The 5,000-nt window shown below is 48.1% G+C and overlaps 1 protein-coding gene across 1 annotated transcript in view; it reads left to right on the top strand.

Moving 5' to 3' along the window:
- The window catches only part of kcnk3a (potassium channel, subfamily K, member 3a), an 88,689-nt gene that overhangs the window by 13,756 nt on the left and 69,933 nt on the right, over positions 1-5,000 (top strand). The gene's annotated exons all lie outside the window — the stretch shown is intronic.

The raw sequence follows: 5,000 nt of genomic DNA, 5'->3' as shown, positions 1-5,000 counted from the left end.
ATGTGAGGGTGGGTTAAAAATGTTGATACTGGGATACATTGTCACAGGCCTCTTCTCGATACACATATCGTATCAGAGGCGCCAGTGTCGACCTTTGACTTTTGAATGCTGCACAGCAAGTGGCATTCGTAAAGCGTATCGCATCATGAACAGCAGGCCAACAGTTTTGTGAAGGCTTTGTTTTTCACTACAGTGCAACTGTTGCGCTACAGAAAAAAAGTAACATTTGGTTATACATATGTCTGTTTTCTTGAAAATGTACAAAAAAATGAATAAAAACAAACAAAAAAATGTAGGCCTAAAATTTTGCGATACGTATCACCGTATCATCATCGCAGTCATGGGTGAGCGGTTAGGGCGCCAGACTTGCATCCCAGAGGTTGCCGGTTCGACTCCCGACCCGCCAGGTTGGTGGGGGGAGTAATCAACCAGTGCTCTCCCCCATCCTCCTCCATGACTGAGGTACCCTGAGCATGGTACCGTCCCACCGCACTGCTCCCAATGGGGCGCCACTGAGGGCTGCCCCCTTGCACGGGTGAGGCATAAATGCAATTTCGTTGTGTGCAGTGTGCAGTGTTCACTTGTGTGCTGTGGAGTGCTGTGTCACAATGACAATGGGAGTTGGAGTTTCCCAATGGGCTTTCACTTTCACTTTTCACGCTTTCACTATAGGGATGCATATGTCGCAATGTCTATCATATCGTGACCTCTGTAACGGGATGTGTACAGTGTTGCCAAATTAACGACTAAAAACCTCAATCTCAGAAGTGTTTCCCACGGTTAAGCAGGGCTGTAGATTTGCTCTGATGTCCAAAAAGTAGCTAGCAATGCCCATTTGTAGTCATGTGGGCAGGTTTTCTAGGGATCAGCGTGCCATGCGTGACGCTGTGACGTCATACGTAACGTCACAATGTCATCTAGCAACTTTTCTAGCGACTTTTCAGCGAGCCAATAGCGACTTTTGCTGAGTGTTTTGGCAACGCTGGATGTGTACCGTATTGCGAGGTGGTTGGCAATACCCAGCGCTAGTGTTATGTGGGTCTTGGCTCTGTAGCAAGGGGCTTTTGGGTAGAGTCCTCAGGGAGTGAGGACAGGGTAAACACACACACACACACACACACACACACACACACACACACACACACACACACACACACACACACACACACACACACACACACACACACACACACACACACACACAGCAGCAGCATGGGTAAAGCCACTGCCACTGCCACTGCTTGGTACATACTCACGTCACCAGGGCACAGAGGGCAGTATTGAAACACACACACACACACACACACACACACACACACACACACACACACACACACACACACACACACACACACACACACACACACACACACACACACACACACACACACACAAACACAAGTAGCAGTAGCAACAGCAGCAACAAGACCTGCTCAGTCAGCCAGCCCGTGCCCATACAGCACAGCTGTGGATGTGGAGAGAGTTTCAGCACTGACTTACATTCAGGCACTTTTGTAGGTTGTTGGGGATTACAGAAGTCATAGCCTGGCAGGAATGGAGAGAGAGAGAGAGAGAGAGAGAGAGAGAGAGAGAGAGAGAGGGTGGAGGGTAAAGGGGGGGAGAGAGAAGGAGGAGAGAGAGAGAGAGGGAGGGAGAGAGAGAGAGGGAGGGAGGGAGAGAGAGAGAGCGAGAGAGAGAGGGAGAGCGAGAGAGGGAGAGACAGAGGGAGAGAGGAGAGGAAGAGAGAAGAGAGAGAGAGGGGGGGAGGAGAGATAGGGAGAGAGAGAGAGAGAGAGAGAGAGAGAGAGAGAGAGAGAGAGAGAGGAGAGCGTCGCTACTCCCTCTAGAAATGGGGTGACGCCATCAACTCCCCAAAGCCTCTCTACCGTATGTCTCTCTCCACTTCTGTGTGCTTCTCTCCTCTCTCCAACTCTGTGTGCTTCTCTCTAACTCTGTCCAGCTCTGTGTGCTTCTCTCCTCCTCTCTCCACCTCTCTGTGCTTCTCTCCTCCTCTCTCCAACTCTGTGTGCTTCTCTTCACCTCTGTCCAGCTCTGTGTGCTTCTCTCCACCTCTGTCCAGCTCTCTTCGGCACTCGCTCTTACTGTTTTCAGGTCGACCAGGGGTGAGTTTCTCAAAAGAGAAGTTGTTAGCCTGTTAGCAACTTCGGTAGTTGCCAATGGGAAAATGCATTGAAACCAACAAAGTAGCTAATGTAATAAGCAACTTTGGTTTTGAGAAATTCACCCCTGAATGTTACCGGTGTCTGTTCCCGCACCAGTTACGTATTGGGGCTAAAGTGCTGACCTGCAAGCCACCCACGTTCATACTGGGTTCTGAACTTTTTCGTATGTGACGATTTGTGACTCAGATGAACCTGCTGATGTTCACGTTGTCGTCACGGCTCAGAGACACAAAAAACAAGTAGCCTATTTTCCAGTTCTTAAACACTAAGGCTTGTGGCATGTACACGCCAGCCAGTTCGAGATCAGGAGTGGGAATGGGCGTGGTCCAGGGTCTCTGTCTGAGCGCCTCTCTGTCTACTGACTGTTTTTTTTCCATTCGATAGAGAACTGTGCCATTTGCTACTCAAGGCACCCAGTGTACCGGACAAGAAAAAACAAGAACTCTAGAATGCTTGATAGTTAGTGCTAAATAACTTTGATTTGTTTATTTTTATTTGTAAGTATTTCTGGGGCATTTCAAGCCTTAATTGTGTTTTTTCATGAGACATGACAGTTAAGAGAGTAACAGGAAGCAAGTTGGGATAGAGAGAGACGGGGAAGGGTCGGCAAAGGGCCCGGGCAGGAATCGAAACTGGTTCGGCCACATAGTAGACGAGTGCCCTACCGCCGTTAGCGCCATGGTTGGGCCAAGATTTTATAGAGAAGCAATTCCCTCTTGAGATAGTGTACAGCATGAACTTGTGCTCTTCACAGAAAAGAGGGTAGCTTCAGCTCCTTGCACCAGTCTTGACACCAGAAGGAAAATGTGTCCTTCTCTATCCACCTCTTTCTGCCTCGTTTTCTGCCTCAATCTCTCTCTCTCTGCTCCCTCTCTCTCTCTCTCTCTCTCTCTCTCTCTCTCTCTCTCTCTCTCTGTGTCCACACTATCCCTCCTGCTCTCTCTGTCTCTCTGTCTCTGTCTCTCTCTCTCTCTCTCTCTCTGTGTCCACACTATTCCTCCTGCTCTCTCTCTCTCTCTCTCTCTCTCTCTCTCTCTCTCTCTCTCTCTCTCTCTCTCTCTCTATCCCTCCTGCTGTCCTCTCCTCCATCCTGCTCTCTCTCTCTCTCTCTCTCTCTCTCTCTCTCTCTCTCTCTCTCTCTCTCCCTCTCTCTCTCTTTCTCTCCATCTCTCTCTCTCTCTCTCTCTCTATCCCTCCTGCTGTCCTCTCCTCCATCCTGCGTGTCCTCCTCTTTCTTTATTTTATTTTGTTTTATTTATTTACGCTTTTACACACAAACATCACACAAAGTGGACAGCGCTTGTCCACTAGACAAAGGAAGAACAAACAACAACAAAAACAAACAAACAAAACAAAAACAAAAACACATAATTATTTCCTACCCACTTCACATAGAGGTCTACCCGATGTGCTTAACTTAGGTTTGCAAGTTTTACTGTGTCTATGTATTTATGTACTAAGGACCATGTAGACCTGACATCCAACTGCTTCAGGTGCTGTGTGTTTATACTTTCTTCCATCGTTAAAAAGTCTATTATCTGATCTAACCATTGTGAAAGAGTCCTCCTCCTCTTTCTGACCACAGCTGTTGTGTTTCCAAGTGGTGGTTAGAAAGACAACAAAGGGCTCTGAAGGAGGAGCCTATTGTGGAGCAGGAAGATCATCTCTCACAACACAACACAACACGGACACTAGTAGCGGCACTAGAGAGAGAGAGAGAGAGAGAGAGAGAGAGAGAGAGAGAGAGAGAGAGAGAGAGAGAGAGAGAGAGAGAGAGAGAGAGAGAGAGATTGTTTGTCTTGTTATTTGTATTTTGTATATAATGCTTTGGCAACCCTGTCAAACAATCATGCTAATACAGCACCCCTTGAAACGTTGTTTATGAGAGTGAGAGAGAGAGAGAGAGAGAGAGAGAGAGAGAGAGAGAGAGAGAGAGAGAGAGAGAGAGAGAGAGAGGAAGAGAGAGAGAGATAAAGAGAGAGAGAGAGAGCGGGGGAAGAGAGAGAGAGGGGAAGAGAGAGAGAGAGAGGGATGCTGTTGTGTTTCTAGCATGTGGTGGTTTGAGAGTGACAATAAAGGGCAGTGGCCATTGTGTAGCATTGGGGTCATCTCATCTCTCACAACACAACACAACACTGACATTATTGCAGGTGCTTATACACAGCATGCGGCACCAGATCCTGACTAACGACTTATGAAAGCAAGGGTGTGTGTGTTTGTGTGTGTGTGTGTGTGTGTGTGTGTGCGTGCGTGTGTGTACGTGTGTGTGTGTGTGTGTGTGCGTGCGTGTACGTGTGTGTGTGTGTGTGTGTGTGTGTGTGTGTGTGTGTGTGTGTGTGTGTGTGTGTGTGTGTGTGTGTGTGTGTGTGTGTGTGCGTGCGTGCGTGCGTGCGTGCGTGCGTGTGTGTACGTGTGTGTGCGTGTGTGTGACGCATTACTGAATAGTGACTCTTGGGTTACCCGCGTGCTGGCACCACCCAAATGAGGGCACTTGAATAACAGCTCTTTGAAAATTAATGTCAATAAATGACAATCACGATGATAGACGCTGTGGCGGCAATGAATGAACGAACACTGACCGACCCCGAGGAGAAAAGCAGCTTGTAAAAGCAGGGGAGGCGACAGGGGGAAGCATAAAGGGGTCAGTCGTCCCGGGCCCCAAGGAGGAGGGGGTGCCCAGCATTCAAGGATTCAAGGATTCAAGGATATTTATTTGTCATGTGCATAGAGACACTTTCGTGTCACTTGTAATGAAATGCATGGCCGGTGCAAAACAAGTGTGCAGAAGAAGGGTGAAGAAGAAATAAAATAAAAATA

Source organism: Engraulis encrasicolus, chromosome 18 (genome assembly GCF_034702125.1).
Source record: "Engraulis encrasicolus isolate BLACKSEA-1 chromosome 18, IST_EnEncr_1.0, whole genome shotgun sequence".
NCBI classification, from domain to species: Eukaryota; Metazoa; Chordata; class Actinopteri; order Clupeiformes; family Engraulidae; genus Engraulis; species Engraulis encrasicolus.
Note: the sequence above shows the minus strand (reverse complement) of the source record. Positions and strands in the feature narration are given on the sequence as shown.